Source organism: Notamacropus eugenii, chromosome 5 (genome assembly GCF_028372415.1).
Source record: "Notamacropus eugenii isolate mMacEug1 chromosome 5, mMacEug1.pri_v2, whole genome shotgun sequence".
NCBI lineage: Eukaryota > Metazoa > Chordata > Mammalia > Diprotodontia > Macropodidae > Notamacropus > Notamacropus eugenii.
The window spans coordinates 222,490,469-222,515,907 of NC_092876.1; the positions used below are offsets into that span (position 1 = coordinate 222,490,469).

The window sequence follows — 25,439 nt, forward strand, 5'->3', positions numbered from 1 at the left end:
GAGTTATAAGATGCTCTTATAAAGAATAAAGAAGAAACAAAGGAAGCTCCAAATGCATCCAAGATAACTCTGCAGGGAGCTCTCCAATTAATTCAGCTTTTTAAGTGATATGTACAAAAGGTGGAAGGAGAGAAAAAGCACAAAAAAGAAACCTGAAACTGTAAGAATAGTGCTGAGAAGCCTACAGCAGATAATAAACTGTGGCTTGAACGCATGAAGAGAAATGCTAATGAGAACAAAAAAAAAGTCTCTCAGGGTTTTGCTTGGGGCAAGAAAATGGACAGTAAAGTACAGAGGCACTTCATGAGGCAAATGTGCAATGTTATCAGTAACAGAGAGAAAGTAGAACCTATTTTGACCACATTTCCCCCCCCAAATAATTTCTGAACAAAAAACAACAAGAATGGTTAAGAGAGAAATTAATTAAAGGACAGGTGAAGAGATAGCATGGGAGAATCTATCTCATTATTTTCAGTGAGTCTAGATATCTGTGTAAGATTAATTATATCCCTAGGTAGAGAGAGAACTTTCAAGAATTTGCACTTGTGATCACATAATGACTAATTGGAATATTCATGGAACCATAGAGCTATTGAAGGCTTTTGAGTAGGAAAATGACACGGTCAGATATACCTCTGGGAAAGTAATTTTGGCAGCTATGAGGACGATGAAGATGAGAGAGAGGAAGCAGAAACCAATCAGGAGGGTCTGGCAATAGTTAAGGTAAAAGGTAGTGAGGGCCACCAGCTGCTCTCCTTGGTTCTGACTACATGAGCATTGTACCTTCCCTCAGGATAAGCTCATCACCTGAAATCTCATCATCATGGAGAGTGATTCCGCTTTGACACTTAATCCCTTCTTGGCACCCTCAGTTGTCTCTTTCTTCTGACTGAGGTGAAAGACTGGAAGGCTGAGTAATGAACTCTTCCAAAGTGCTCTGTTATAGAGAGCTCAGTCTTTTTCTATTAATTTCCTTTTCCATCAGCTACTCTGCTTGGTTTCAACTCCATTAACATCATTCCCCCATACTGGGTACCCTTTGGTTCCCCTACCCCCTTTCAGTTTCCTTTTGTGTGTTATTTCCTCCCATTAGATTTCAAGTTCCACAAGGTCTGGCACTTGCTTTTTCTTATTTGTATCTGCAGTGTTTGCACAGTGATTAATAAATGTTTATTGAGTTGGATTAGAAAGTCTAAACTAGGTTGGTGTCTGTTTGTGTGGAGAGAGGGAGACAGTTGTGAGTCTGTCTATAGGTTCCACCTTGTCATGGTCTTTTCTAAACTGTACTGTGGCAGTAGTAAGATATTTATTATTCATGGTTGGGTTCTGCCAATATAATGAAAATGACATTCCACCTAAAGTAACAGATTAAGTGCTGCAGCAATCAAATTACCAAGGTGATACCACATAGAAGGAGAGAAAAACATTTAATTTAGAAGCCTGAAGGTCCAGAATCACAATAGAAATAATGAGAAAAACTTGTGAATGTAGGGGATATACCTTTTTCAAACCTCAAACTATATTATAATGTACTAGTCATAAAAATAATTTAGCAGATCAGTGGATGAGACTAGATAAACAAGAAATTGATCAAAAACAGTAGCCCAGTGGTGAAAAACCCAAGAATGTATGTTATGGGGGGAGGGAGAGAGGGAGGATTGGACTCCTTTTCAACAAGAACTGGTAGAAAATGTGGAAAGCAGTTTGGTAGAAATTGGGTTTCATCTAGCAATTTGTACCATAAACAACTATGAAAGGATGTTTCTTTAAATTCTTGCAAGTTTGGTAAGGGGGAGACTTTTTTTCAAATATATATTTTCATTATCAATGTGACGAACATTAAGACATATTTGCAAATGTATATATTTACGTATGTATTGAGCAGCTTATGGATTAAATGGCTGTTTACTGTGGATTATATTTTTTGTTTTTTTATTTTACTTTAAAATTTTTTTACATAATTTAATTTTCAGTTCCATATTTTCTCCCTACCTCAACTTCTCCCTTATCCATTATAAAGGCTAGAAATAAAAATCTATTACAAATGAGAAGTTTTGCAAAATAAATTTCTATAAATTAGTCATTTCTCCCTACTCCTGTAAAAAAGAAAGAAAGAGAAAAAAAAATGTATGCTTCATTGTGCAGGCTGAGTCCATCAGTTCTCTATCTGGAGGTGAATAGAATTTTTCAACATGAGACCTTTGCAATTATGGTGGGTCATTTAAATCTTTCACATTTGATTATTGTTAAAATATTGCTTTTACTGTGTAAACAGTAGTTTTTAACCAAAGGTGAGATCATAAAGACAAAATAGATAATTGTGATTGCATAAAATCTCAAAAAGCTTTTGCAGGAATAAAGTAATTGAAGATGGAGTTAGAAGAAAAACTGTAGTGGCTTGGTTTCACTGTAACTACTACAAAATGGGCCTAATGCTGGTTTCCTGCCTGCCTGCCTGCCATTCTAATCTGTAGGCCTACCTATAGATAGTTACTAATGGACTCAATTGACCTTAATTTTCTATGTTCTTGGATAGCTTCCATTCAGTTGTTTCTGGGAACTTCATTGATCACCCTTCCTGACCTTACTCTTCTTTCAGACAAATGGGTTCTAGCCATTTTTTATCTGATCTGTTCCATGACTGAATTAACTCCAACATTGATGGAATCTATATTCCGCAAGGTGTGACACCATCTTTTAGGTGTTAGTGACCACTACACTTCATTGCAGGTACTTAATACCTATTTGATGGCTGCATGTGCTTATCCTCATATGCTAGCTTTGTCATTTCATGATGACATTCTGTGTTAATAATTTTTGCAATGCAGTTTGTTTTGGAATGTTTAGTTTGAAGCATTTAAATGATGATAAACTAGACAGACCTGTTAAGTGCCATATTTTTTGTTAGGCTCATTTAAAATTAATTTTATACTTACGACTCATATAAGTTCTTATTTATTCATTTTAATAATTCATAACACAGAGGCAAACCAATTCCTTAGATACTTTCCCTTAGCCACTTCTAATTTCATATTAAATCTATCTAATGGCATATACTTTTGGTCTTTTAATTTAATTTTCTGTAAACTAAACTCTATTCCAGTTTCTAATATGCCCCATGCTCCATTAAGCAAGTGGACAACTTGTGGCTAGAAATGACAAAATAGTGTCATGTTTCCAGTTGTTTTTTCTTCCCTTAATAAGCTTTACATCATTTAAAAAATTATCTTTAGGAGGAGTGAAATAGCTAAACACATTTATTTAAATTACCACTTATCAAAATAAAAATAGGATTACAGAAGTTTGGTTGTTTTCATTTTAGACTTCTTTCTTTCATTGACCTTGACTTTGATGGTACAATATTTACTACTGATAGAAAAGCTATGTAACAAAGATTACAGGCCTCCCTAAAGTTCACAGCTCACCTGAAATAGCCCACAGTACATCCTTTTGACTTAGGATATAACTACAAAGAACAACATATGAGAGAGTAATTCCCAAGTGACAGACTCATGCAAAGAGAAGATTCAAATGAGTATATGGAGGGAAGGTGGCAATAGTGAAGGGAAGGTAGAAAATGGATCTGATATTAAATAAGGCTAGATCAATCAGAGAACAATTTGAAAATCATTATATTTGGATGATGTAGAATGTTGCAGAAAGTGATGAAAGGCTAGAGGAAGTGACAGACTATCAAATATAACACCAGAAAACCAAAGACGAAAGGGAGATGGAGATGGAAAAGAAAATTACATGTTTAAGTAGGGAAAACTTCATCAGCACTGCTTGCCATCCGGACTTTTATGTAACTCTGATGCCTCGTGGTGACACAGAAATGCCTCTGTGTTCTCCAACACTATTACAGTGAAGAGTAAGCTATGGCAGTTTCCAGCAAAGTGCAGAGTCTTTAAATATAAAGCCTGGTGATGGACTGTGTGTCCATCATTCGGTAATCAGCCCAACTCAGCGGAGATGGGCTCATTACTCCAGGATTAGCCATCAAATAATACATTTCCCAGCCACAGCAACTTAGACATCATCAAGGGATGGCAATTTGTGCCTGTGGAATGAGTACTCATGTTGATAAAATCATTGGTCTTTCTAAGGATCAAAAAAATTAATCATTTTTACTTCTTACTTACATGAGAGAGCTTGTTCACAGATTTTAGGAGAGAGCACTCCTGTCTATATTCAGTGTAATATAATAAAATACATATGTGTATACACAGTAAGGTGTCTCCCAATAGCATCACGGGAAATTGTGGTCTCCTGATTTAAAAAATGAACATAAAATCACTTACTTTTTTTCTGTCAAGGGACTGCATCATTCCCTGCTAGCCTTGTACATTAAGAAATTATTATATCTTTTCCTTCTGTTTTGTTATATTTTTGCACATCCTTTTTTGTTCATAGTCTCATTGATAACCACCACCTTTATTTCTACCAGCCAAGTCAAGTGCCCTCCCCTACTCTTTCTGATCTTACTGAGATTAAGAGAGAATATGTCTTTGCCAGAGTAAATAAAACTAAACTTTAAACATGAACGATTATGAAAACACAGCAAAAAGAATATGGCAGTAAAGTATAATGGACAGCACACTGAACTGGAAGCCTTGAGACCTGCTGACTCAGTGCCCAATTAACTAGTCTTGTGATTTTAGGCAATTCAACTAGCTTCTCTTGACTTTAGTCAACTCTGTAGTATGATTAGTATATTGGGGTAGTATGATTAGTATATTGGGATCCCTTTTGCCTCTAAAGGTCTTTGATTCCATGAAAGTAGAAATGATAAGCAGACAATCATAGGATCAGAGATCTAGAGCTGGAGGAAAACTTAGAAGTCATCTGATCCAAACCACCACATTATGTGAATTTAGTCTCTCTCTCTCTCTCTCTCTCTCTCTCTCTCTCTCTCTCTCTGTCTGTCTCTCTCTCTCTGTCTCTGTCTCTCTGTCTCTGTCTCTCTGTCTCTGTCTCTGTCTCTTTCTCTGTCTCTCTCTCTTTCTCTCTCATTCCCCCATCCCACCCACAACTAAATAAAAAGAAAAAGAAAACTCTCCTAACAAATATGTAGTCAAATGAAGCAAATTCCCTCATTGACCACACCCCAAAATCCATGTCACATCCTGTATTTTGTGACACCTGTCTGGCATGACATGGTTAGAGTGCCTTCAGTTCTTTGGGATCAGTTTGTTATAGCACTAATCAGATTTCTAAAGTCTGCCAAAGTTCTTTATGGTAGCTTTTTATTTTGTGGACGAAGAAACCAAGGTCCAGGATAGTGAAGCAACTTGTCAAGGTCACTTAGTAAAGGGCAAAGGCACCAAATGGACCTAGGCTCTCTCCCTTCACAGCCAGTATACTCATGCCAATGTACCATGCTGCCTCTCTAGTTGACTTATTTTACCCCTCAAATCTGATCCCCCTGTGGTCTTGAGTATTAAGCATAAGATAATTTGTTCTTTATACACTTACTAGTGGAGTGACCCTGGGAAAATCATCTAAGCTTGTTTACCTCAGTTTCCTCAACTGTAAAATGAGCTGGAGTAGGAAATGGGGTCACAAAGAGTTGTATATGACTGAAGTATTTGAAGAACAACAAACAACATTGGAGTGGGTTACCATAAGATGATATTACTGAGATGATGATTTATCAAGCAAACACTTGTTAGGTAACAGTGACCAGTTTTTTCCCCCCTTCTTCTCATGGTTGTGTTATTTTTTCCCCTTTACTCACTATAATTAAGCTCTCCCCAGGAAGACGAGCTTCCCTACCAGGCAGGTATTCCCAATTCCTCCTAGCTCTAATCAAAACATTCTTTTTTCTATCTCTATTCTGACAAATTTAATTCTACACATTCACTTTTATTCTAATTTATAGAACTTTTAATTACCATTCTAACCTGTGATTCCAGAAACAAGACCAATGTGGGACCCCTGCTGATCTTTAGATCATGCTTAACTCTCCCAGATGATTATCAGAACTAAGTAAACTCTTTGCATTAGAGATAGTGCTTATCCCTTTTTAACTATCTTATCTCCTAACTTCAAGCTCCTATGAAATTCAAGAAAAATTCCCTTCAAGAAAAGGCTCTTGGAACGTAATACTCATTCTAGACGCATATATTGGTATAAGTCTAGTCACTGAACTCTATGAACATGCAAGGAATGGCTCCTGGACTTTTTGTGAACTTGACACAAATGCATTCTGGTAAAATTCACTAGAAAACTTCTGGGTCACTTATAAGTAGAGAAGGTATATAGAAATCCTTTCAATAGTCATGAAATAAGCAACTATTTGACATAAAAGATGTCATTTTTAATTCCAGTTCTGCTTTAAGGTTCACTTGCTTCAAAGAACTTCACTTACTTCTACCCAAACAACTGCATTTGACATGTATTTTATAACTCTTGAACCACAAAATTAGTCTGACCCCAACTGAGAGCTGGGCTTTCTTAGTCAAGGACCTATGATCTTGGAGGAAATGATAATAGTTTCAAATCAGAATCTTCAAGATGTGATGTAATATGTACCACCCAGATTAGGTCTTTCCTTTGGTTGCAAAAACGAAAAGATTTTTTTGGACATGAAAATCTCTTTGATGACTACCATAAAAATGTTTTTGCATGATTTTTGTCTAGGATTAGAAGTATTATATTTGTTCATCTAACCCAGTGGAATATTTTTTTCAATATATAACATTCTTTAAATAGGTACCTTTCATGGATATTAACCATAGCATAAAGCTTAAAAATCTTAACATTGAACAAAACCTATTTTTAAAAATCCAATTATCTATTTTTCATATGTATTTTAGTAAAAGTACATCTTTGGGTCCCAAAATAAATAAACTGGACTTTAGGAATGCATATTTTGATTCTAATTTCTTCATAAATTCAATATTTATATTGAGTGAATTGCTATTTTCTTGAATTTGTTTTTAAGGAAAGTTTTTTTCCTAATATCTTGAAAAATAAGAGGCAATTAGGTGGTTCAGCGGATAGAACTTGAGACTTCAAGTCAGGAAGACTTGAGTTGTATTCTTCTTCTGTCCCTGAGCAAATCCTTAAACTCTGTCTGCCTCAGTTTTCTCATCTGTAAAAGGGGGGAAATTATGGCACTTGCAGAGTTTTTATGAGCATCAAATCAGCTAATACATGCAAAGTACTTTGTAAGCCTTAACACACCATATAAATTCTAGTTTGTGTGCTTGTCCTTCATTGCCGAAGAAGACCATACTGTCAGAGAAGTTTTTCCTTATTTGTTAAAGTCTACATTTTCCCATCTTTTTTTAAAAAACATTAACTTTTGAAGTTTTCTTGAGTCTCTTGGACTATCACTTTCATTTGCCTTTTGAAGAGGAATCCTTCTCCCATAATCTTTCTATATTCTAAAGTCAAAAATCTAAGGAAATGAGTACTCATCCAACGTTAAAAATTTGATTTTATATCAGCATATCTTTTACAAGTAGTGCATAAGTATTATTTCCTATTAAGTACTTTTCCCTCTACGATTTTGTAAGATTTTCATTACAGAGCTGCAGCTTAAGTGTAGAATTTAATGTTGCTAAGAAATGTGCTTAAAAATTGCAAAACTTACTGCTTTTGGCATTTAGTAAAAATTATTAGATGGATAGAAATATCTACAAAAAGAGTCCAAGTCCTTGAATTTGCTGTTTGTCATCTTGACCTATGGAAAGACAACAGATTGGTGCAGCAAAGTTCTAAGCACTAATATATAAAAAGGAATCTGAGTGAAAGGTCAGAAGATATTTTTATCTTTAAATTATTTATAGATATTTTTGCTTCAGTTCCTGTGGGTTCTTATCCCTTGAGATTTTTCTTGAGTTTCAGGTATAAATGAACCAGAAAACAAACTCAAAACTCATCTCACACTGCCAAGTTTTACATGGTTTCTGCCTGAAATAATAAATCAGATTTGAAATTCAGCCCAGATTTGTTTAGAACTCCAATCTGATGAAATTACTAAGCTTTGGAAACTTTAATGAAAGCTGCAACAAACCTAAACTGAATTAGTGTTTGTGGAAACCAGAAGTTGGGTAGATTTACCAAATATTACCTAGCATCGGTTGGGGGAGAACTTTGAATCATCTTGACTCATGCAAAATCAACTGATGGAGAAGAGAATGGCTAGGTTCACTAGGACACACAAATCTCGCAATTTTAAACAATTACCTACAATATCTTCTTCCAGTTTTTGGAAACTGGAAGAAGAAAACTGGAGAACATCTCCCTAAATTTCCCTGGGGTATCATTAAACCCTTAAATGGACTTGCCCTCAACTATTTTCACTTACAAAAACTGAGATCATCCTGTGAGTCCAAAGTGACAGAGAGGGAAAAAAAATCATCGCGTTGGCATGAATTGAAAACTCAAAAATATTAAATATCTGTAAAATATGTATATTTTTCAGTGTCTTGATGTTCATTTAGGCCAGCATATTGGCTGTTTATTACCAAGGTTTCAAGGAGGAATCAAATGGGATTAAGAGAAAGTCTAAAGAGAAAATAAAGTGGCAAGAAACCATTTTATGCAAGGTAGAAATTGAATCAACATACACATCTTAACAAAAAGGATCTTGATCTGAGTGGAAGGTAGAAATAGAGTGATTAACAGAGGTGAGAGTGAAAAACACTAAAGGAAACTATTGAGAAGTTGCTTAGCTGGTTGCAAATAGGAAAAAGAGCTTGGCAACTTTTTTTTTGGAGTGAGCTGTCCTCAAGAGTTTACAATGGCAAGCATATGTTCTGTGCCCTTTGAGTGGCTGAGAACAAAGTGCTTGTATGGTGAGCTGAGTGTTTTTAAAGCTAGCTGCTGATCAGTTTGAAAAGCTTTGTTTGTATATTCTATTTGGTTGTGGGTTGAACAGCTGGGAATGCGTGAGTGACTGCAAAGGAGTAGGCTGAGCAGAACTACATATATCAGCCAACAGGTGAATTCAAGAAAGAGCAGTTTTCTAATCAAAGTGACTCTTCTAAGCAAATCAGAGCCTCACAAAAAAAAAAAAAAAATGGAGAGAGAAACTGTATCAAGGAGTAGCTACTGGAGCCACCGATGTTCTGCGTGGCTCCCAGCATTTCTCTCAGGGAGCTAGATTTTGATATCCAAGTCTACCAAGGATTCATACCTTCATTCCCTAGTTTTCTAGGAAGAAGCCTTATTTTTTGAGGAGAGTGGTGGTGGTGCTTCACTGAAAGGAATTATGACTTAGCAAAGACTAAATATGGAGAATCCACGTGATATAAAGGACAGAACATTGGACCTGGAGTCAGAATGATCTGAGGTGAATCCTAACATAGACACATAATAGCAATGTGGCTCTAGGCAAGTCACTTAACCTCTCTGAGTCTCAGTTTCCTCTCTGTAGAAATGGAGATGATAATAGCAATGTGTTAGTGTTGGTTTGCAGATCAATGGAAATAATATATGTGAAGTCCTTTGCAAAAACCACATAAATGCTCTAAGATGGAGGGTAGGTGTTGATCTTCATTGCTAGAGTTATCTCATTGGATTTTCTCCTACCCGTGAAATTAAATGTTAGGTTCAAAAAACAAGAAAAAACCCCACTTTAAAATACTTCCCTTTAGTATGAGGGCATGGTAAAAATTTCAGTTCTCCTTTGTTACCACCTTCCCTGCTTTTCTCCTTCAAATCTCCCTTCCCTCTTTATTTTCTCATCTCCCTTAGACCTTCTCTGTGGTATAGTTCTGGTGTAGGGAATGTGTGTCAGTGGGTAGGTGAGAAGTAAGGTACAGAAATTCCCACCGTTTGAAAGGTCATGATATCAGATTAACTTGAAAAATGTTTTTACCTAGTTTCCCACAGCATATTTTTTATGCTCATATTATAGTCAAAAACACAAGTAGCCTAATTACTTCATGAAGGCAGCCCTCAGGTAAATCCTGTCCAGAAACTCTGAGGGTCTTCCTCACCAGATTGATTCTTTGGTGAAGGCAAAGTAGACCATCTTTTACCTCAATTCTTACTTATACTTTAACTACTGAATGGATATTGCTTCAGACAGACTGAGACCTGGGAAAGACCTAACTTAAAAAGGCCAAGATCTCCCACTACGTCTGGGGCCATTGCCAATTGCTCTGACTTAAGTCTTACCATTGGGCTTCAGTGACTCTGGAGAAGACAGTGAAGCTGATGACTTTGCACAGTTCTGCCTCACTCAAATCCATTTCATCATCACCCTCTTCATGTCATTGATTCTCTTTGAGAATGAAGGATGAACAAAAACAATAGTACATTCAAATTCTAAATGCTTTTCCTAAGTCCTTCTCTCCCCCAACCCCAGCTTAGATTCAGAAACTTCAGCACATCACAGTTTCATATTACTCCTCCTTATTCACTCACTAGTGACATTGTCCAGTGTATTGATTGAACCTGATATTGGTATGCAAAATACCGAATACTTGAGTCTCATCAGTTCTCTGCATACTGAGCCCTATGTGACTATGAGCTTCATGTGGCCAAGGACAAGGCTTTATTTAATTTTCGATGTCTTTGGAATATCATCATTCTCCTGATGCAGCTCTGTGATTGCAAATTTTGGAAATACAATCACAGAAGGATCAGTCATGGAGAGTGGGAAGATGCATGGAAAGCAGAAGAAAACTAGAGCACATTTTCCAATGATCATGCACAGAAAATCACGTAATGGTCATTTCTTTTTAGAAATGTACATTTGGAAAAGGAGGTGGTCTGGTCATATAGAAAGAGCAAGGGATTGAATGTTGCATTAGTACTCATGAAATGTTAACAAAATAAAAGACTTAGAGGAAGTCTTCTTATAGGGAAGATGTTCTTTGGGGCATGTTTGAGAGAACTTGGGAACTTGGATAAGAGTCACGGAGGATAAGAAGCTACAGCTTGGTTGTTATCTATGTTGATGGGAAAAATATTCATATCAATACAATTATGTATCCACTAATATATTAAAATGTCTTCTGAATGCTGAGCAGAATGTTCTTTCTGCACATAATAGGTACTTAGTAAATTTTGACAAATTTGAATGACTAAGTAAACAAAATTTGTGTATCATCCTTTGTTGCTGAAGAAAACCATGCCATTAGAGAAATAGTGACATGACTTGCACTTGACTTTGCTTTGAGTGAGCAGCTGTGTAGGTCACCTGCCTCACTTCTCCTCCAGGGTCATCTGAATCCAGTGACCAGATATTCATCAGGATGACTGGAGATGACCCAGGATGAGGCAATTGGGGTTAAATAACTTGCCCAAGGTCACACAGCTAGTGAGTGTCAAGTGTCTGAGATGAGATTTAAACTCAGGTCCTCCTGACTCCTGCACTGGTGCTCTATCCACTGCACCAAAGTAAACAAAATACATAAATTATGACAACGCGATTGTGTGTCAAGGGATATGGCATTGTTAAGGTCTAGTCAAAACAAAACTTTCATCTTCGCAATAACTTTTAAAGTTTTCTATTGGAAATATTCTGTAAGTCCTTATTAAATACTTCCCAAGTGCTGCAGACTCTCCTAGGTAGTATAAAATAGGAAGCAGAGAGTAGAAAAGAAAGAGAAGATAAAGTCCTTAATCTTAAAATGATACTCTACTTTGAGCAATGACACAGACACTAAACGACAGAAAAGCATTCTCCAGAAACGTAGAACAAAACAGAAAGAAACTCCAAACAAACCATAGAACATGGCAGGAGTGAAAGGATATGGAACTTAGAGATACTAGGCATTGGGTTCTAAGTGTAGTGTTGAATATTCTTTTAACAAAGAAATTAAATCTTCCAAATAAACATAAGAAGTTTGTAAAGTTATAAAGGTAGACACAAGTAAATTATGTAGAATGAATGACTAAGACCTCCCAGTAAGCACCTATTGAATATTGGGAGGCAGCTGTGGTATCATGAAAAGAATGATGACTTTGTAATCACTGAGGGCATGGTTTCCAATTCGAGCTCTGACATTTACTACCTGGATGACCTGGGAGAAATCACTTAACCTCTCTTGGGTTCAGCTTTAGTTTTCTCATCTACAAAATGAGGGGGGAGGGGGGAGGTCATACTAAATGATGTTCCTTGGTCCCTTGTAACTTTAAATCTATGATTCTATGATATGGATAGACCTCCAAGTAGGGCTTCTCTGATTTCAGGAATGACATTTTCATTTCAGGGATCTGATGAGGCTAATCATATTAACCAAAAGAGAGGAAAACTACAGATTAAATCAGCAATGTGAATGAGACCAGAAGAGAGCTTAAATGATATTATTGATAGGCATCCAACCTCAGAGTCAGTAGAGCAAACTAATATGACTTACCTTTCAAGGTGATGCACTGAAGAAAGTAAGAGTGTGATTCAAATAAAGAGAACAAAAAAGACATTACTTTTTTAATAGAAATTCAAAGTTACTATGAAGGTTGCTTTGAAATTTTGATTCATCTCTAAAAACCCCACCAGAGCCATATCAATAATGGAAAAAAATTGGATAATCTTTTTGCTGACTGATGACACTAAGTCACTTAGTAATAGAAATGCATTTTGATACTTGCAGCTACAAATAAGCCAGAAGAAAACGATAAAATATTCTGGGGATCCCATAAGTCGTATACTGAAATGAATAGGACTTAGAGCATTCAGGGAATTAATGTAGCCCATAAAATGAGCTCAGGGGAATTAATATAATCTATAAAATACAACCTCCAGTTTCATTTGCATTCAATGAATGAATTTACATAATGTTCATATACTAAGAATAATTTAAAGATAAGACAATGCATATTTAGTTGATTTTAAAGGTGACTAAAGTGTAGATCAACTGATATATTTAACTTAGAAGACAGATTGGTTTATGTGATTTTCAGCTGGGTTCATAATATGCTAGTCTTAGATTTTGTCAGGAAAAAGAAAGAAGAGTTCACCTCCAGAAGTATCTTTTTCAGATTCTCTCACACTAATGAATTAGATAATAGGAAAAATGACTAACTCACATGGAGACTATGCTAAATATAAAGGAAATCTAATGAGCTTCTGCTTACTTTTGATTCTGTAACTTGTTTTCCCATGTTCATAGAACTGTTATTGCTTTAGCTGAAAGAAAAATGACCTGATTTGCACACTTGCTTTCTATCTGAGCTGAGGAAAGATTTCTTTAGTTTTTTTTCCAAATCCAACTTAGCTAATAGTAGATGAGTCAGCATTCACCCTGCCTGCCACTTCTCCTGTATTATTGTGAGCATGATATACTCTTAGATAGAAGGTCTTTAAGCATGGCACATGGACTCTTTGGGGATTATCTTAGATTTCAAACCATTCATTCTTTTTGGTATTTCATTTTCCCCTTCATGAGAAAAATAGGCACATTTTCCTAGAATAGTTTCCAGTAGAAATTAATACACATTTCATTTGAATTTTGTTATCTACAAAATGAGAAGCAACTGTGAGATAGTAGAGACTTTGCCTTGGAACCAGGAAGACCTAAGTTCAAATCTTACCTCTGACACATACTGGCTGTATGACTAAGTGAGGCACTTAACCTCTCAGGGTTCAATTCTCACACTCCAAGTTGCAGGGAAGGTGTTGACTTGCAGTACTAAATAAAATTTCCTTACTATGGAGTTCTCTACACCAATGAAATCACAGATATATTTCTTATCCTATGGGTTTTCAAGTTTAAAACTTTCAATAGGAATTAGAATGTAAGATGAAGAAAAGACATTTAAAGTATAGTGAATGAATTCCTTTTTTTTACCATATAGTCAACCAAATCTATATGAATCTCTGGTCATCCTTTCCCTCCTGTCTTTCATTCTACTGATTCTTGCTTTCAGATCTCTACTCATATCTGTGTATAGGTAAAAATAACAGTTCTCTCTGATTAAAAATGGACATATTTGAAACTTTGTACTGCACAAAACACATTATTTGGCATTTAACCTAAATGTTCTTACCTAGAAGGAAAATGATTTTGTTATGGACTGAAATTTCAGGGGAGGTGAAAAAAGAACATGTATCATTTTCTAACAGTGAAATAAAATAAGCTATTCACAATTTAGATAATCAATATCACTATCACAGATATGATAGAGATTATTTTTGGTGAAAAAAAGGAATTAATCTCATTTATCCTGTTAAATAATGGTTTTTGTCTGAACCCCAAGAGATAGCCATTTCACATTTTCTTCTTAAAAATTCCCTAAGCCTTTTATTTCTCAGTTGAGCACCTAGGCAGAAGTCACTTAATACATTCCTCTGCCTTCAGGAAGGGCCATGGCAAACAATTATGTTAGTGAAATGAGAATAATTTTATTTTTAGTCTTCTCTGCTGACAAAGCTCTCCCTCAAAGTTCAGTCTATAGGTCAGAATTGCAACATTTTTCCTGACATCTCTCATCCTAGTTGAACATTCCTTTTAATTCCTTATGAAAATAGGGAATGCTTAATAAAGGACTTATACCTTCTTTTTCCTCTCTTGGCCTATTTCTAACTATTAATGTCTTCCTGAAATTTTTTTTTAAGCTTGACCTTGAAGTTGCTGGTTCTCAAAACCTCTATCTTCCTCCAAATATGCTTGCTTTAGAATCCTCCCTCTCTCACCCAGGCATGGTTTGAAATGTAATCCATGATATCAGAGGCAAAAAATGATCAAATGAATATCATTAAAATGATTTTAGACATTGTGTATTGTGCATTAGAATAGCCTCTTTTTATTTAAGCCAGGTCAATTTTCTTTCTGTTAAGAAAAATCTAAACAGTAAAATGGACCATGCTATCTTATAAAATTTAAATCCGTTCTGGATCAAGTGTTATATGCTCAACAATATTTCCTGGGTAGGTGGCCATGGTTTTAAGTATGGCTGCTCACTCTTGTACCTTTGTCTCTTCTTCTATTCTCCTCAATTTGTTCACCTTTTGATACTGATGGAGTACAGAGATTACCAAAAATCTCCTTACTTATATGCTATAAGATTAAGAGAATAATAATTCTGCAGTGATAGACATATATTTCATATTTAAATGTATAAAGTAGTAGGTCTGAGTGTCAGAGATTAGCCACTCATTGGTGCATGCAGTTTTACTTTGATTAACCATTGAATTTGATGAAGATCATTTAACGTGTTTGTAACCTGAAAATGGAAAGAAGAAAAAGACAAAGATATTAACCTTGATTATTATCATTTTTGGTAAAGCCTTACTTGATGTAAAGCAGTCACTACCAAAAGGAAGACGAAAGGTCCCAGGAAATTGCCTTAAATAGCAAATACGTCATTGTCTTACTCATTGGAAAGACATAGAAGCCGATGACACCATGGGTTTTTAATACATACACACTTGCAAAACACTACAAAGAGAGAAGAACATCGGAAGATTGTGAACAGAATGTCTTGATAGAACAAGAAGTAAATGTTCTTGATAGAACAGTAGAAGTAAAAACATAAATGCAGAAAGCTTAAAGAAGGCCCCACCTGAGCCCCATCATCACCCCAAGGGCTTTATTCATAGATGAAACCGGCAAGGCCGCAAAGAGACAGAACATGGAATAAATTTGTCAACATGTTTTAAACTATTTTCATCAGCTTAGATGTACTAGAGGAAGCTGAAATAGTAATTAAGAAGTTGAAGCTAGAAATAAAGGCTAGAGGAGACAAAGCACATAACGAGTAATTGTATGTGGCAGGTTACTCAGTTTTGAAAGCACTGAGTGATGGCTTTACAACAGGATATCATGGAAAAAAGAGACAAAAAGAATGGAGAAATTATCATGAGTGATCTATTTAATCCTCAAAGGGGATTAATTTAATAAATTTTTATGAAAAATATCTGCAGTAGTATTTGTGATAGAACAGTGATACTCTGCCATGGTCAGATTATATCAAGAATATTGTGCTCATTTCTGGTCACCCCATTTAGATTTTGATACGCTGCTGGTATCTAGAGGTGGGCAACTAGAATAGTATGGGACCCTAATGGCATACTATATGAGAAGAAATTGGAAACATTGGGGACATTCCACTTGGAAAAGAGAATATTCAGGGGAGCCGATCATAGTTGTCTTTAAGCGTTTGATGGGCCATGCTGTTGAAGAGGGACTAGCACAGGGGTGGGGAATCTGCAGCCTTGAAGCTACATATGGTTCTCTAGGTCTTCAAGTGCAGCCTAAATCAAAGCAATATGAACCCAAAACAAATTGTTCTGTATTGGATTCAGTCAAAGGGCTGCACTTGAGGACCTAGAGGGCCCACATGTGGCCTTGAGGCCACAGGTTCCCCACCCCTGGACTAGCCACCCTTTGTATATGGACATTTTAGATAGGTTCTGTAAGAGAATATGAGTGAGAAGACATATGTTAATCATAATCTACAACAAAGGAGGGCATACCCATATTGATGAGATCAGAGATACAGTGTGTCATTGAATTACCAGTATACAAAATATCTACATGGGTCAAAGGAGATCATATAAGAGAAAATATCGCAAGAAAAATAAGGTCATGAACAAATGGAATAATAAGTATTTCTTATTGTACAGTGTTGTCCCTGCCCCTACAATGTATGTGGCTCTAGGCATTTTTTTTCCAAGGCCATTACAAAATTCATAGATCCATGTGAGATATGCTGATTTATAGATGAAGATTTAGAATGAGTCATTTACAACAATCACCTTTTCATAAAAAGCCTTTTGATTTAAATGTTCAACTATGAAGAACCAAAATGATTGTCTAATTTGTGACCACTCACATAGCAAAGCCTGAATTAAACCAAGCCGACTCTCAATAGCTCCTTTTGTTGTTCAGTCATTTCAGTTGTGTCTGACTCTTTGTGACCCCATGTTGGGATTTTCTCTGCAAAGATACTGAGTGGTTTCCCATCTTCTTCTCCAGGTCATTTTGCAAATGTGAAAACTGAGGCAAACAGAGTTAAATGACTTGCCCAGGATAACACAGCTAAGTGTCTGAGGACAGATTTGAACTCAAGAAGATGAGTCTTGTTGATTACAGGCCCAGGACTCTATTCACTCATCTACATAGCTACCCCAATAGTTAATTGCATTGAGCTAAATTCTGCCTCCTTAAAGATTATACCCACTACATCTGTTTCCTACTATTTTCCCCCAGAAGCAACAGAGAACAAAAAAAAGTATGCTTCCAAATCCAAATGCATTAATTCTCAGATTTCAGAGATGTTAGTTGAGATGTATAGCCTAGATAGTGCAGTGCAGTGAACATGGAACTTGGAGTCAGAAGAACTAAGTTCAAATCTGGGCAAGTCATTTATTTAATCTTTTGCATTTTTAAATGTAAAATAAGTATAACAGCACCTAACTTTCCTACTCTAGAGTTTGTCTTGGCCTGAAAGTTCTGGGGCAGTGTGAGGGTTTTCTCTAACTCCCCTAATCTAATCTATTAATATTTTTGTGTGCCTATGATAAGCAGGATCCTCCAAAGCAGGGGGTGAGGGCAAGTGCTAGGGCACAATCCTAGTACAGAAACTCTGCTCGCCTGGGACCGAGGGCAATACTGTTATTGATATTATTACAGGTCTTTAAAGTAGGCACTCCTTTCCCACAGTGAATATTAAGCATCACTGGGGGAGAAATGTTCATTTCACATATTTTATTCAATGACAACTAAGTGGATATACCATTGGGCCAGGAATCAGAGAGACCTGAGTTCAAGTTTGGTCTCAGACGCTTAGTACCTGTGTGGCCCTGGGCAAGTCACTTAAACTCCATTTGCCTTACTCTACTGGAGAAGGAAATGGCAAATCATTTTGGCAAGAAAACCTGGGACACTATTAGCTTACTATGGTACACAGGGTCATGAAGAATCAGACACAACTGAGCAGCAAAAACAATGACAATACTTAATGGACTTTTGGAGAGAACAACTGCTGAAAAGGACTGTATTGGAACGATGTTGCCAACTACACTGGTGTTTATTTTCTCTCCCCTTTGGTAGCACATTTTTCTTAATGACATACTTCATTTTGGCATTGTTTTAAGATGTAATTTGGAGTTACATATAATGAAGGAAAAAAATCAAAAAGTAATTCTAAGAGCCTATTTATTTAAGGTACTATGCTAGGTGCTATAAAATTGATTTAAGCAAATCTTGTGCCTGCCCAAGAGGATCTATTTTAAAATAAAAGTCAAATGCTTATTTTAGCTCATACTTAAACAATAGTCCTTCTAAAGCTCATTTTCCTTTCCTTTTCATTTTTTTTTGCCAACAACTTCTGATTTGGATCAGGAAGACAGTACTGCAAAAAATATTGACATTCATGGGAGGAAGCTCTTTAGAAAAAAACATTCTTCAATGAAAATAAAAATCCGACAAATTTGGTAATCATTTCTTAAGTACTTACTTTGTATGAGGGGCATCATGGAAGGGTTGTCAGGAAAGTATGGGTTTAAGTCTGTTTTTTGATACATACTTTTGGTGTGATCTTGTGCAAGTAACTAAACCTTTCAGGGGGGCAGCTAGGTGGTGCAGTGAATAGAGCACCAGTGCAAAAGTCAGGAGGACCTGAGTTCAAATCTCACCTCAGACACTTGAAACTTACTAGCTGTGTGACCTTGGGCAAATCACTTAACCCCAGTTGCTGGGTCATCTCCAGTCATCCTGATGAATATCTGGTCACTGGATTCGGATGGTTCTGGAGGAGAAGTGAGGCTGGTGACCTTGCACAGCCCTCCCTCACTCAAAACAAAGTCAAGTGCAAGTCATCATTATTTCTCTGAAGGTAAGGTCTTCTTCAGCAAAGAAGGACGAACACACACAAACCTTTCAGGGAGCCAGGGAGCTCTATAATGACTATATTTAAGACTATAATGGATGGCGCAGTTGCTTGGAATTTTCTCACTAGAAGTTCCCTATACATCAATGAAAATACAAGTCTGAATGAGAAAAACCAAGACAAAATATACCATATATTGCTAGTGTGCCAAGAGGACAAAAGCCATGATAAACTAGTTCCTGCCCTCAAGGAGTTTAAAGTCTACTGGGCTACATTTTAAATGGGGTTGCTCTAAACCCTGAAATAAACTAAAGTGTTATTTATGTTTTGGTTTATACAAAGGGATTTTCCACAAATAATAATTTAAGAAACTCTCTGCAGACAGAATAGAGTTAGATGCTCTATATACACATTAGATCAGAGAAGTTTAGTGACTGCCCTAAAAGTAATTCCAATCAATTATGCATTTCTAAAGCACAATGGGCCTTCTCTTGGGTCAGGAAAGTTCTCCCTGGACCACCATTACATTTAGAAGTGGAATTTAGTATAATTTCTTTGGTTTTGAATGAGAGGTCACCAACAAGTAAAGACCTTGCTTATGATGTTATATTCATGTCTACTTTGCACTCTGAATTCTCTGTTGTTGGATAACACAACTGTTATGTCAGTATAAAGCAGTTCAGTTCAAACATTAAGTTCCTACTTTGTGCTGTCACCTTGTTTGGTCAGGGACAAAATAAAGTTTAGGCACTAACTTTGAGGGAGCTTATAATCTAATAGGCTACTTCTGCAGAGTAATATTGAATAAGTATGGAATTCATGCTGAAGGCTTTCCTACTCTCAGGTCATTTTTCTTGCTTCTCCACAGTATGAATTCTCTTATGTATTGTAAGGATGAGCCATATCTAAACACTTCCCCACACATATTACATTAATAAAGTTTCTCTTCAATATGAATTATCTGATGATAGATATAGATAGAGCTCTGAGTGAAAGCTTTCTCACACTTCATGCATTCACATGGCTTTTCCCCCAGAGTATATACTCTCTGATGTTCATTATGGAATGACCTTCCAATTGAAAGCCTTTCTACATTCAATAACTTTAAATGGTTTCTCTTCAGTGAGAGAGAACCTTTCAAACCTTTCAATTCATAATATTCTTTATTTACAATTGTATTCACATAATAGGGTCCTTCAACAAGTTTCTTCTGTAGAAAAGAAAGTCCTTTTTTTTTTTTGTTAACACTAATACGGAAATCAACATCTTTCCATAGGAGTCTATTTTCCACAGACACTGCTTCATTCCTATACAGTTTTGTTTGAATACATGCTTTCTACAAAACAAAAACAACCACCAAAGAACTAAAAAGCCTTTTTTTCTTTCATATCATATAGTTAGAGAGGAGCACTTCTTTTGTTTTCTATGGATTGCTATGTTTGACACTGTTCTTGAGTACCTTTTGAACCTCCAGACTTTTCCAAGTAAAACAATTTCTGACATAGGCAAAGAAATGCCCTCTGGAACTTAAAATAAGTTGGAATGAAAATAGGTTCATAAAGATGATTTCAAGCACCATTTCATCTATGAACTTATGTGTCATCAATTTTTAATTAACAAGATCAACTTCTGGAAATCAAGATGGTATATGCAGTAAATTGCTATAACTCTCCTAGATTCATCTCCAAACAATTACAAAATAGAACCCCAAAACAAAGCCGGAAACAGTAGAACCAGCAAAAAGATGGGGCGAAACAATCTTTTAGCCCAAGAAACTTGCAAGATTGTCAAGAAAGGTCCATCTCACTCTGTGAAAGGGGAGTGCAATCCCAGAGAGGAAACATCCCAGCAAGCTGGTAGCAAACCCCACCTCAGCAAACCAGAAAGAGCTCCTGAGCCCTAGTGTGGTGGAACAAGCAAATGCCAACACCAGGATTCCACATGCTTTAGCATGGGTAGGGGAACCATAAGACTTCAGCTCCCAGAACCACTAGGGGTTCAGTGTATTCCCAAATAGGCATCCTCCAACAGCCAGACCTCCACATGCTTTAGGGGCTGGGGAAATAAATGCAGAAACACCCTACCAGCCTCAGCACATACCAGACCCCATCACTAGGACCTGGGATTAGCAATGGGTAAGCTTCCAGACCTCTAGCAGCACCAGTCATTCCCACCCCACCCCCTCAACCTGTACAGCACCAAAATAAGGGTCCCTTGTGGGACACAGGGCAACATCAGTGCAGTACTAAGCAAATAGCCAGGGCTTGCAGCCCCAGATCCAAGGGGCAGTACCCCTTCCACCTTGAAAGCAGAGCTCAGATTTAAAAGAAAGAAAAAAAAGCCTAAAACTATGAGCAAAAAACAACAAAAAGAAAGAATCTGATCATAGAAAGTTATTATGGGAACAGGCAGACCAAGACACAAGTTCAGAAGAGGACAACAATGTCAAAACATCTATCAGCAAAACCCCAAAGAAAAATGGAAAGTGGTCTCAAGCCCAGAAAGAAGTCATGGAAGAGCTCAAAAAGGAACTAAAATCATGTAAGAGAGATAGAAGAAAAATTGAGGAAATGAGAGTGATGCGAGAGGATTATGTAAAAAGAATCAATAGCTTGGAAAAAAGAAAGTGTTTAAAAAGTAGAATTGACCAAATGATAAAGGAGATAGAAAAATTCATTGAAGAAAACATCTCCCTAAAAAGTACAATTGGCCAAATGGAAAATAAGATACAAAAGCTGAGGAAAACAACTCCTTAAAACTTAGAATTGGGCAAGTGGAAGCAAATGAGACACCAAGAATCAATCAAATTCAAAAGAATGAAAAAAATAGAAGAAAATATAAAGTACCTCACAGGAAAAACAAATGATTTGGAAAATACATCTAGGAGAGACAATGTCAGAATCATTAGATTGCATAAAAGCCATAATGAAAAGGAGAACCTAGATAACTTCTTTCAAGAAATTTTCAAAGAAAACCGCCCTGATATCCTGGAGTCAGAGGGCAAAATAGGCACTGAAAGAATCCACCAATCACCTCAGGAAAGAGATCCCAAAATAAAAACTCCAAGGAACATTATAGTCAAATTACAGAACCTTAGGTAAGGGAAAAATATACTGCAAGTGGTTAGAAAGAAACAGTTCAAATATTGAGGATCCACACCCAGGATTATACAGGACTTAGCAACTGCAAAATTAAAGGATGGGAGATCATGGACCATGATATTCTGGAAGGCAAAAGAGCTAGGATACAACCAAAAATCACCTATTCTTTGAAATTAAGCATAATACTCCAAGGGAACGAAAAAGGTCATTCAATGAAATAGAAGGATTTCAAGCTTTCATAAGGAGAAAAACCAGAATTGAACAAAAAATTTGATTTCCAAAATCAAGACTCAAGAGAAGCATAAAAATATAAAAAGAAAAAGGAAAGGAAAGATAGGAGATTCAGTGGAGGTGAACTGTTTACATTACTACATGGGAAGATGATATTTTAATTCTTTAAAATTATACCACTAACAGCACAAATAGAAGGAATATACATAGACAGAGGATACAGGGACAAGATTAATTTGAGGGAATGGCATACAAATGATTAAGGGAAGAGAAAGAGGAATACATTGGGTGCAGAAGGAAAGGAGAGGTAGAATAGGGTAAATTACTTCACATGAAGAGGCTCGAAGGACTTACTATGGTAGAGAGGAAGATGGATGGGTGGTTGATGGGCATCACTTGAACCTTACTCTTTTCAATATTGTCTAAAGGAGGGAATAATATACACAATCAGTTCAATATAGAACTCTATCTTACCTGATAGGAAAGTAGGAAGGGGAGGAAATTAAATTAAGGTGTGTGTGTGGGGAGGGGGTAGGGGGGATTGGGGAGAATTGTAGACTGACAGAAGAGAAGGAAGACCAGGGGAGGTGGTAGACAGAAGCAAAGGCTGTTGAGGCAGGAAAGGGTGAAAGAAGAAAGAGGACAAACAGGAGGAAAAATAGGATTGAGGGAAACATACAGCTGGCAATCATAACTGTGAATTTGAATGGGATGAACTCTTCCATAAAACAGAAGCTGATAGCAGAGCAGATTAAAAACCAAAATCCGATAATATGTTGTTTACAAGAAAAACACTTGAAACAGATTGATAAAGCATAAAGATAAGGTACTGGAGGAGAATCAATTATGCTTCAGAAGTAGAAAAAAATAACAACACCTGAAGGGTAGTAACCCCGTTCTCAGACAAAGTAAAAGCAAGCATAAACCTAATTAAAAGAGATAAGGTAGGAAACTATATCTTGCTAAAAGGAAACATAGAAAATAAAGTAATATCAATACTAAACAGGTATGTACCAATTGGCACAGCATTCAAATTATTAAAGAAAATAAGTGAGTTACAGTTCATGACCAAGCAAGAGATGGAGAGTATTACAAAATGTAAAATATATAATTTTGATTATATTAAATTAAAAAGCTTTTGCATGGAAAAAATCAATACAACAAAGATTAGAACGAAAATAGAAAGCTGGAAAACAATCTTTTAAGCACGTGTCTCAGACAAAGGATTAATATCTCAAATATATAGAGAAATGAGTCAAATATATAAGAATACAAGCCATTCCCCAAGTGATAAATGGTGAAAGGGGATAAACAGACAGTTTTCAGATGAAAAAATCAAAACTATATATAGATATGTGAAGAAACGCTCTAAAATCACTTTTGATTAGAGAAATGCAAACTAAAACAACTCTGAGATACCACCTCATACCTGTCAAATTGGTTAATATGACAAAAAAGGGAAAATGATAAATGCTGGAGAGGATATAGGAATATTAAGCCACTAATATAATGCTGGTGGAGTTGTGAACTCATCCAGCCATTTTGGCTAGCAGTTTGGAACTATGGGCAAAGTGATAAACAAATTGTGCATACTGTTTGATCCAGCAATACCACTATTAGGTGTGTATCCCAAAGAGATCCTCAAAAAAGGGAGAAGGACCTACATGTGCAAAAATATTTATAGAGCTTTTGTCATGGTGGCAAAATATTGGAAAATGAGAAGATGCCCATCAATTGGGGAATGACTGAATAAGCTGTGGTATATGAATGTAATGCGATACTATTGCACAATAAGAAATGATGAACAGATAGATTTCAGAAAAACCTGGAAACACTTGCACGAACTAATGCAAAATGAAATGAATAGAACCTGGAAAATATTGTACAAAGTATCAGCAACATTGTGTGATGATCAACTTCGAATGATCAGTACTTCTTAACACGAGAATATTCCAAGATAAGTACAAAGGGCACATGAAGGAAAATATTATCCATATCCAGATAAAGAACTGATATATTATGAACGCATATCAAAGCATACTTTTTTCACTTTATTATTTTTCATGTTTTTTTCTTTTGATCTTTTCTTTCACAACTGTGATTAAAATCGAAATATATTTTGCATGATAGCACACTCATAACCTGTATCAAATGGCCTATCATCTGGGGAAGAGGGGAGGGAAAGGAGGGATAGGGATCTGATTCTCAAAATCTTGTAAAAATGAATACTAAAAACTGTCTTGACGTGTAATTAGGAAAAAATACTATTCAACTTTTTAACTCATATTTGATTACTTGCTATTATTGTCTAAACTGTTTTCCTTCTGCTTTTAGCAGGTACAATGTTTATCTTCACTGTGTGACCTATGTTGACATTTTGAAGATCAGATGATGTAAGCATCTTCTTGGTAAAGGAGCACCGAAGTAAATTCTAGTGATATCATATAATAAAGTTTTTAAAAGTCTGTGCTGAAATGATAACCTTAATTACCTTAATAATATTATTTTGTTAGATTAGATAAATTGAGGTCAAGGTGGAAACAATGCTCTTGGGAAAAATTAATAAGAGAAAGAGGTCAATTCTTGAATAGAAACTGAAAAGTTTCTGCATGTAAAATGTGTAGCTCTGGTCACATTTTCTTTTAGAAAATATGTTCACTTATAATTATGTTGAATAAAATGAAGAAATCTATTTAACTTTTTATGAATTCATTCATCAACTTAAAAATAAATTAAATTGCAAGGCAAAATGATTACATTATTCAACACAGAAATAGGGTGAGATGAATAAAAAGATTTTATATTACATTTAAAGATATAGCAAAACCTCACTAATTTGGATTAGAGGGAGGTCCAGTATGAATGATAATGTTATTATGATATGGATAGAAATTTATAGTTTTCCAAATGCTTTAATGTCTATTATCTCTAATAATTCTTAATACAACCCTGAGAGTTAGGCAAGGAAGAACTAAACATTCCCCTTTTATAGATGAGGAAACTGATTCTGGAAGAGATTAAATGATCTGTCTTAAGTCATTCAACTCTTTAATGAAGAAACCACAACCACAACCAAGGCTTCTGATTCCTGATGCAGTGTTCTTTCTATTACATAAAACAGGATTTTGAAGTGTAGCATGTTTTTGTATAAACAATGATTTTACACCAAGTATAAAGAGTGTTGACTGTGCACCAGTAGAAAGAGAATTCACATTGTTGAGGCCGTAGATTTATTGAAGTATCTAAGGGTATTTAGTGGAATCATGATGCAGTGTTCAATTCAGCATGTTTTTTTTAGGGGATATACTTTAAATAAAAATGTATAATTAGTATATTAAACTTTTATGCATAGTTGTTTCTAAAGTATTT

The 25,439-nt window shown here is 35.9% G+C and overlaps 1 protein-coding gene and 1 long non-coding RNA gene across 2 annotated transcripts in view; one reads left to right on the plus strand and one right to left on the minus strand.

The window, feature by feature from the left end:
* Positions 1–25,439, minus strand: part of KCNH7 (potassium voltage-gated channel subfamily H member 7) — a 632,488-nt gene that overhangs the window by 511,568 nt on the left and 95,481 nt on the right. The window lies entirely within an intron of this gene.
* Positions 554–24,535, plus strand: LOC140505786 (uncharacterized). The gene is made up of 3 exons (XR_011967663.1): positions 554–723; positions 18,252–18,343; positions 24,405–24,535. It is a non-coding gene; the product is annotated as an uncharacterized lncRNA (long non-coding RNA).